The sequence below is a fragment of the Bos indicus genome, chromosome 8 (genome assembly GCF_029378745.1).
Source record: "Bos indicus isolate NIAB-ARS_2022 breed Sahiwal x Tharparkar chromosome 8, NIAB-ARS_B.indTharparkar_mat_pri_1.0, whole genome shotgun sequence".
NCBI classification, from domain to species: Eukaryota; Metazoa; Chordata; class Mammalia; order Artiodactyla; family Bovidae; genus Bos; species Bos indicus.
The window spans coordinates 104,220,990-104,230,200 of record NC_091767.1 but is presented as its reverse complement, the minus strand read 5'-3'; the positions used below and the strand labels follow the sequence as shown (position 1 = coordinate 104,230,200).

At 44.0% G+C, this 9,211-nt stretch overlaps 1 long non-coding RNA gene across 1 annotated transcript; it reads right to left on the bottom strand.

Moving 5' to 3' along the window:
* Nucleotides 1-1,457: 1,457 nt before the first annotated feature.
* On the bottom strand, nucleotides 1,458-8,657 carry LOC139184479 (uncharacterized). Its single transcript, XR_011567976.1, has 4 exons — nucleotides 8,429-8,657; nucleotides 7,522-7,624; nucleotides 6,384-6,556; nucleotides 1,458-3,402 (listed from the first exon to the last, which is right to left on the bottom strand). It is a non-coding gene; the product is annotated as an uncharacterized lncRNA (long non-coding RNA).
* Nucleotides 8,658-9,211: the final 554 nt, after the last annotated feature.

Below are 9,211 nucleotides of genomic sequence, written 5' to 3'. Positions count from 1 at the left end.
ATTTTATCAGCTCTCAAGTGCAGATGCTAATCTGCACATCACTGTCTTAGAATTACAGGAGAATGATATTTGTTAAACACATAACACAGCTCTTGGAATATTATAAATGCTCGTAACTAGTACCCATTCATACTGTTTCCTATGAAATACAAATACCTTCAGGATTTCTATCTTTTATATACTTCTTTTTTAAAAGTTACTGAATACTTCCCTGTAAATACACAGACAGAAATATCCTGCCCTTCAAAAGAGTATAATGATACTTTTTGACTTGCTTCTATTTCTCAGCTTTCTTCCTTTCAATAGATGGAGTTGCAAAGGAACTCGTCTCCTAGCCTGTCTTGGGATGAGTTCGGACCTTGGAAGGTGAAAGGCCAGCCTGGAGAGCATCAGGCAACTGTGGGTGTCTGAGCCAGAGCTGCTGTTGATGTAATTGGATCTGGCCACAGAGAATGTGACTAAGCGAAACCCCATCTGCTGTGAGGTTTCCCTCTGGTCCCACATGGGACCAGAGCAGGATATGAGGCGGCGGCGACGGCGAGGTGAGGGGTCTGCACGGAAATGGTGAGGTTCCCCACATGCACTGTGTCTCACCACAGGTTCGCGTGGGTCTCCCCGGCATGACATCATCCTGGAGCTCCCAAGCAGGGACGTGGGTGTGTGTAAGCGTGCATATGGTGGGGCATGTGTATGTGTGTGTATGCTGCTGGAGAGCATAAACCAGGATTCCTCAGTCTCTCCAGTACTGACATATTTGCATTGGATAATTTGTGTTGGGTAATCCTTTGCTATTAGTTGGGGGCTGTCCTGTACCTTGCAAGATACTCACTAGCATCTCCGGTTTCTGCCCATTTATTTCCAGTAGCACTTTCCCCACAAGGTGTGACAGCGAAATGTGTCTCCAGTTATTTCCAAATGCCCCCTGGGTGCAAGATCACCCCCCTACAGAAAACCACTGGCATAAGCTGAAGAATGAAACAAATTGGACCTCTTCTTATTAAAGGCAGGGATAAGAATTCAGGGAAAAAGTGAAATACAGTAAGTCTCCAACTCCTTATCTAGTTTTAGAAGTGAAGTAAAAAGCTGGGAGTTAGCTTTGTTTGTTCGTTCAGATGATACTTGTTCAATAAATAGACAAATACAAGCGTAATGATCATCGCCAACTCTTTAGCAGTTCTATATCCTAACGTGTCTAAGCAGTGCATCTCATGGACTCCTAACGACAGACCTGAGCGTAGGTGTTCTTATCTCCGCTTTACACATGAAGACGCTGGGACCTGGCGAGGTGAAAAGTCTTTCCCAGGAGCATACAGCTTACAAGTAACTGAGCTGGGATTTGAACCCAGGTCTGCATGATTTAAAGTCCAAACTCAGAGCCATTGTGTTATCTCAGTCCATTATGGTAGAGTCTGTATGCAACGTTATAAAAATTCCAAAGCCTGTGATTTAAACCAATGAGTATTTAATGAGACTGTCTACATTCAACATCAGCCTAGACAGAAGGTGGGTGGATTTGAGTGAAAGAATCAGAGTTTCCATGCTCTTACTTAAACAAATCCCACTTATAAATCAACACGAGAAAAGTACATAATTAACCCCTTAATTGGTGGCACATGTTAAAGGCATATAACAGCATGCTGAAGAAAAAGAATACGCTTTAATGACTCTGTTTCCAATTATCTGTCCCCGAGTGAGGTGGCCCATATACCATGAGGCTCCTCAGTGAAGACTTGGAGTTAAAAGCATGTACTTGACATTGGACAGTCCTGGGTTCTAATCCCTGCTCTGACACTTATCAGTTGTGTGGTTTGGGGCAAGGCAATTTACAGCTGGGATCCTCAGCTAACTCCTCAGCAGGATAGAGGTTAAGACACTCACCTCTCAACAGTGATCTGAGACCAGGTAACGGGAACCAACTTAGAGTGTCCTACAGCCACCTGACTTTTCTTTCATCACAGTCACAACTGTTTTAAGTTTGTGCTTATTTGTATATTTACATGTTTAATGGAGCTCTTACCCATGATTTTGAAAGCCCTATAAGAGTGGGAGCTGTATCTCTCTTATTCACCCCATGGACTGTAGTCCACCACGCTCCTCTGTCCAAGGGATTCTCCAGGCAAGAATACTGATGCCGGTTGCCATGCCCTCCTCCAGGGATCTTCCTGACCCAAGGATTGAACCCATGTCTCTTCCATCTCTCGTCCTGGCAAGCAGGTTCTTTACCACTAGCACTCCCTGGGAAGCCCAGCACATAGTAGACACTCATTGTAAAAATGTTGAGTGAATCACAGACATCAACGCATTCTTTCTACTTTCTTCTAAGATAATGAGTTTCCTGACACTGGAGATATTCAGGCAATGGAACGATTAGATTTTCTATTCTGTGTCCCTATCATTGTCTCTTAGGGGGTCTTTCACCCTAAGCATGCATCACACTATTTTGCAACTACCCATTTCTGTACCTGTCTTCCCTGTGAGTCTATAAACTACTTAAGAGCTGAATGGATCACCTTTTAATCCCCATGAATGGTCCCAAAGGGGGATACATGCCCAAGTCTGATAAATAAAATGTGTAAAATAAAGATATCAAGGCCCTAGAAGGCATCCATCAGCCAGATTAGAACTCAGACAAAGTCGCCACTCAGTTATCTTCCATGTCACAAGTTCTAAGCCTCAGAAACCCTAGTGGTTGCCAACTCTGCTCACAACATCCAACCATCAGAAACAGAAGATTCAAGTTGTTACTTCTGCTGTTTCAGACAAACGCAGGCAATCAATAACTGTATTAAGTTAAATTGGCCACATTTACAAAGAAAAATTGTGAGCCAGATTTTCCATTTCTAACTTTGCACTTCAAAGATAATTAAATTCAACCTTTCATAAAATAAATATCTATGGAGTGCCAGCCACTGTTCAAGTTCAGTTCAGTTCAGTCCCTCAATCGTGTCCAACTCCTTGTGACCCCATGGACTACAGCATGCTAGGCCTCTCTGTCCATCACCAGCTTCCAGAGTTTACTCAAACTCATGTCCATTGAGTCGGTGATGCCATCCAACCATCTCATCCTCTGTCGTCCCCTTCTCCTCCTACCCTCAATCTTTCCCAACATCAGGGTCTTTTCAAATGAGTCAGCTCTTCACATCAGGTGGCCAAAGTATTGGAGTTTCAGCTTCAACATCAGTCCTTCCAGTGAATATTCAGGACTGATTTCCTTTCTGGTTAAATACGGTGGTTAAATCCTGTTGGGTCATTTAAGACTGAAAGAATGATTTTGACACTGGGCATTCTTCTCAGTTTCCCAAAGGAAGCCAGATGTTCCTATTGGATTCTTTGGGTTAGAGAGACAAAAAAGAGGGGCTCAGAAATCTTGGAGATAAACTCTTCATCTTCTGGTCTCAGCACCTGTGAAGAAGGGAACTGGTGCTTAAAGGAAATAGTAAATTAAGCAACAAATACTTGCTAGCTAAAGAGAAAGATGCTTCAAAGCAGAATTTTCAGGCATTGGAAAGGATGGCATACCCATAGGTTTTCTCTCTCTAATTATCATGTGACCTCCCTGAAAACAGGAAGAGTCTATTACATCATCTGTGATTATTCTCCATGGGAAGAAACTAGAAAACTAGCATTTCTGTGGCTGGCCATAAGTTGATAGGTTTACGTATATAACCCAGTAGCAGGAGCAATATAGTACTGGAGCATAATAAACATTTCTCTATTTCTCTTCATGTCTCTCAAGCACGCCTTTCTGTGCTAAGTTCTCACCAAAGTAACTGACAAAATATAAAACCCAAATAACTGGCAAAACTTAATTTCAGCTGTGTTGGACATTATTTCTCTTACCTGCTGGCTTATTCAGGAGTTAAGGGGCTCTTACATGGCCCAGAACATCTGGGAACCAGTTACATGCCTCATTCCTCTCTGGCCATGACAGGTATCCTTACTGTGCAAGCCCACAGCCCTAGAAGTGAGTGGCTCTGCTCTTTCCATACCCCATCATGGTGCAGAGATCTTAGCAAGGTCTGAGCTCATTAGTTGAACGAATATGTAACTGCCATTTTTGTAGATAAAACGTCATCAAATACCAGTAATTTTATATGAATCACCTACTGATGAAGTGTGCAGACAAGATTGCAACTTGCCAGAGAGCCAAAGCACTTCTACTTCTTTGGAAAACAATCGTGTACTACTAATTTCTGCTCACTACACCAGGCTCCCAGAAGAATCTGCACTGGCAGTACTATACTACATTAGAGGAGCTACTGGCAGAACAGACTTCAGGGTAAGCACCCCTCAGCTGGTCTGCTACAATACAGCTGTCTCACTGATTCATCCCAGCCCCCGCTCCCTCCTGTCCATGGGGATTATCAAGTCTTCACCGTAATTTCCTTATAAAGTATTTTTATGGAGGAAATTGTCTATCATCTGCCTCAAGCTATGAGTCATGTATCTATACTCTCAGAAGAACACTCCTGTATACCACTCATCTGCAAGCCAAGTCAATCCTAGCCTGGGCAGGTATTCCAAGTCCTTTAGAAAGCCTTTGAACTTCCCCTACAGAGGCCACTCTTTGAGGCAGTGTCGGAAAGACTTGCTTGACATCTCACTACAGGGAGACTGTGGTCCCAACACACCAAAACTCCCTTGGATGAGATCACTGAGCCAAATGAAAACCAGAGGGAAACAGGAGAGAGAGAGAGATACAGAGCTTGTAGATCATGTGTCTGCTTGCCCCTCCCAAGCACCTTTTGAGTCTTTCCTAAGGAGAAAACTCTGATCTATGTGAAGAATTTTTTAAGCTATAAACTTCTTTGATGTTTGTGGGTCTTACAGAAATCTCAACAAGTTGCTACCACTATGAGAAACAGTACAGAATGAGCAGACCTAGAGTTTAGCCTCAGCTAACCACAATTCATAGTGTGTGGGCAGAGAAGGCAACACTCTGGGCCTCCGTTTCTTATCTCTGATTCGAGCAGGATGATCTCTTAGCTCTTTTCAACTTGACAAAGTGTGCTGTGGATGAATCCTGAGTTATAGACGAGCAGCTACTCAGATAAGCTTGACATTTATTAGAGTCAGGCTGACTGTGGAATGATAAGGATGCAGTGTTTTAAGTCCAGTTTCACTCTTCTCCCTGGGCTAAATCACTCAACACTGCAGAGCTTCCATATCAAGAGGCCACTTCAAAACTGTCAGGCTGATGGTGGAGGTTGCAGCTCCCTCCGACTTCCCTTTCCCTGCCTATCTTCCAGCGAACACCTAAAAGTCGTATTAAAGGAGATAAAACCAGAAGGTATTTTTGATATCTTTGTCTGGCTTTGGTATCAGGTGATGGTGGCCTCATGGAATGTGACTGGGAGTGTTCCTTCCTCTGCAGTTTTTTGGAATAGTTTCAGAAGGATAGGTGTTCAGATCAGATCAGTTGCTCAGTCGTGTCCGACTCTTTGCGACCCCATGAATCACAGCACGCCAGGCCTCCCTGTCCATCACCAACTCCTGGAGTTCACTCAGACTCACGTCCATCGAGTCAGTGATGCCATCCAGCCATCTCATCCTCTGTCATCCCCTTCTCCTCCTGCCCCCAATCCCTCCCAGCATCAGAGTCTTTTCCAATGAGTCAACTCTTCTCATGAGGTGGCCAAAGTACTGGAGTTTCAGCTTCAGCATCATTCCTTCTAAAGAAATCCCAGGGCTGATCTCCTTCAGAATGGACTGGTTGGCTCTCCTTGCAGTCCAAGGGACTCTCAAGAGTCTTCTCCAACACCACAGTTCAAAAGCATCAATTCTTCGGCGCTCAGCCTTCTTCACAGTCCAACTCTCACATCCATACATGACCACAGGAAAAACCATAGCCTTGACTAGACAGACCTTAGTTAGCAAAGTAATGTCTCTGCTTTTGAATATGCTATCTAGGTTGGTCATAACTTTCCTTCCAAGGAGTAAGTGTCTTAATTTCATGGCTGCAGTCACCATCTGCAGTGATTTTGGAGCTCCAAAAAATAAAATGGAAGATCTGGACTGACACATACATACAACCACATACAAAACAGATAGCTAATAAAGACCTACTGTACAGCACAAGGAACTCTACCCAATACTCTGCAATAGCCTATACAGGGACAGAATCTGAAACTGAGTGGCTGTATATATATGCACAGCTGATTCACTTTGTTGGACACTTGAAACTAACACAACGTTGTAAATCAACTATTGGAGTAAGTCAACTCCAGTAAAATGTTTTAAAATAAACAAAAGAAAATTCAGTTTAAAAAAAATACAAGAAAGAAAGGAAGGAAGGAAGAATTGGCAGACAAGACAGAATTTGGTCTCACTAATGAGGATTCTGAGTTTCAGGGAAGAGACATGATTTTCTCAAGATAATTCACCTTGAAAATGGTTAAGATGGCTGGAATCCAAAACTGTTGTGCCAGTCCTATGCCTTTTCCACCTTTTCCATCGTTCAACTCATCATTCAGTCTTTTCACAGGAACATTAATTGACTTCTCAGTGCTTCAAGATGGAAGGCACAATTCTTGACCACGGGGAACTCTCACAGTGCCTTTGAGGAAATGGACGAGTAAGTCAGTGATAACAATAAAGGCAAAGGCTCTCATCACCTAGGAAATCATTTCAAGAAAGCTTTATGGTTTACCTAAAAATTCTGTCACAGATCAGAAGCCATTCTGAAAACCATGATATGCAGGAGCAATATTCAAAATAATTAACTAGTGGTATGGCATAGGTCAGAGAAGGCAATGGCACCCCACTCTAGTACTCTTGCCTGGAAAATCCCATGGACGGAGGAGCCTGGGGACCTGCAGTCCATGGGGTCGAGAAGAGTCGGACACGACTGAGCGACTTCACTTTTACTTTTCACTTTCCTACACTGGAGAAGGAAATGGCAACCCACTCCAGTGTCCTTGCCTGGAGAATCCCAGGGACAGCGGAGCCTGGTAGGCTGTGGTCTATGTGGTCGCACAGAGTCAGACACGACTGAAGTGACTTAGCAGCATGGCATAGGTGCCAACAATAAACAGATGCTGGCTACAGACAGATCTGTTGTAAGCATGTGAAAAGGTATGGTGCCTACCCTCAAAGTGTTTATGACCTAATGAGCTAAAAAAGGCCAGTATACAATGTGCTAAAAATAAAAAAATATAAGCCTAGATGAGCATGGATGAGGCATCCTTCTCTCTGAAGGTAAGGTCATGGAAACTGTCTTAGAAGTAAATCTTGAAAAATAATATAGGAACTTGCCATGAAGCTAAAGTCCAGGGCAGGTTATTTAAGGGACTGGGAATGTACAAAGGCTTAGAGGCCTCTAAATTATTTTTTGAATTTTTTACTTAACATTTTTAAGTTGCTAATATCCTCAGGGATCTCTCATTTGGTAACCCATACCCTGAGAGCTATAAAAGAGAGGAGATTTGCTCAGAATCACACATTAAGGTCTGCAGCTTCAGGACTCAAACTTACTCTACACCAAAGCTCTTTCCACTTTGCTCTGCTGACCAGACAACCTACTTTGGGTTGATTCACTGTATTCCAGCAGGCAGGGAAGCTCTCCTCTGTCCGTGCACTCATTCACTGATCAATGATGTCTTTGAGCTCTTCTGTCTTTAGTTGTCTAAGAAGTGAGAAGAGATGGAGAGGAAGAACTCTGAACAAAGCCTCGCAGACAGCAAGTCAGGGAACCCTGACCCTGAACAGGAGCATCTAACTGAATGACTAGCCCACTGTCCAGGACCCGAGCTCCTTCACTGCTTCGGGAGAGATTTCTGGCAGATACAGAGTCACGTGGGACTTTTGGAAGGAGTTAACGCATTAGATGAATCCCCAGAAGGAGGAGGAGGAGGTTGAGAGCAGTAGAGGAGCCAAGGGGTCCTATGGGAAGTGAATGCTAGACTTCTCAAAGAAATGGACACTCAGCTTCCTCAGACAGTACTGGTTCTGGCCTTTATTCCACTCACTGGATGTTTTATCTCAGGGGGGAAAAAATGTATTACATCTAACAGACCTTCAAATAAGTGAGAATGATTTCACCTGAGGTGAACCCCTACAACCCTCAGCCTCCAAACCACATCCTCCATCCACTGGCTACCTGTGAATGAATGTAGCAGACAAACAACAAAACCAGGCTTGGGCTGTGGACTCCGTGCAGAGGTGATGTGTACACGCATTCACTCTACCCTCTAACGTGGGAAAAAGTGCTTAGTGTAGGGAGAAGAATGCAGCCATAAGAGGTGGGACGCTGAGAGGCGCTGCCTCTGCCAGCAGGAGGCTGAATGGCTATGAATTCCATTAACATCTTCTGCTGTAATGTCTAACACGGTTTGGTTGCTCAACTCTGACCTTGATGACCATCTACATGGAACGCAGCCCAGATGGCCTTGGGTAAGTCATTTAGCCTCCCTAGGTCCCCTCTCCTCACCTGTGAAATGGACGTGTTGGGCAATCTAGTTCCCTCTTCTGTTCTGAGTGAAACAAGAAGAATTGAATTATAAGACACAGCATGTCAAACATTCACTGGTTCCTCCATTGCTTCTTTCATTCAATAAACATTTACTGAGCTTCTACAATCCCCAAGATTCTCTGCTAGGCAAGGAAGAGCAGGTGTCACTACTGTCCTCTGGAAGCCTAGTGAGTAGGAAAAGAAACTAGATGTATACACATATAGTTATACCATGTACAGGCAATGAATGCCCTAACAGAGCTGTAACAGGCTATGGTGCATAGAAGCATTTCTTGTGGAAGACATCTAGAAAGCTGGTGAAGTTTGGCTTCTCCATTGGCTCAGATGGTAAAGAATCTGCCTGGAATGTGGAAGACCTGGGTTTCATCCCTGGGTCAAGAAGATCCCCTGGAGAAGGAAATGGCAACCCACTCCAGTATTCTTGCCTGGAGAATTCCATGGACAGAGGAGCCTGGAGGGCTAGAGTCCAAGGGGTCACAAAGTCAGACATGACCTAGCAATAAACACTTTCTTACACTTTCATGGTGAAGTTAGATCCAAATTGGATGCCAAGGGGATGTGCGAAGGTAGAGGTGAAGACTCCAGGCAGAGTGTACCATTAGCAACAGTACCAGTAGTGTACTGTCTCCAGGTATCGGAGAGCATATGGTGTGTGCAGACCCATTTTCCCGGAAGGGAGGCCGCAAAAGCCCCAGAGAAAGATGAAAACAAGTGTCTTGTCTGGGTTCCTCGCTTAAGATA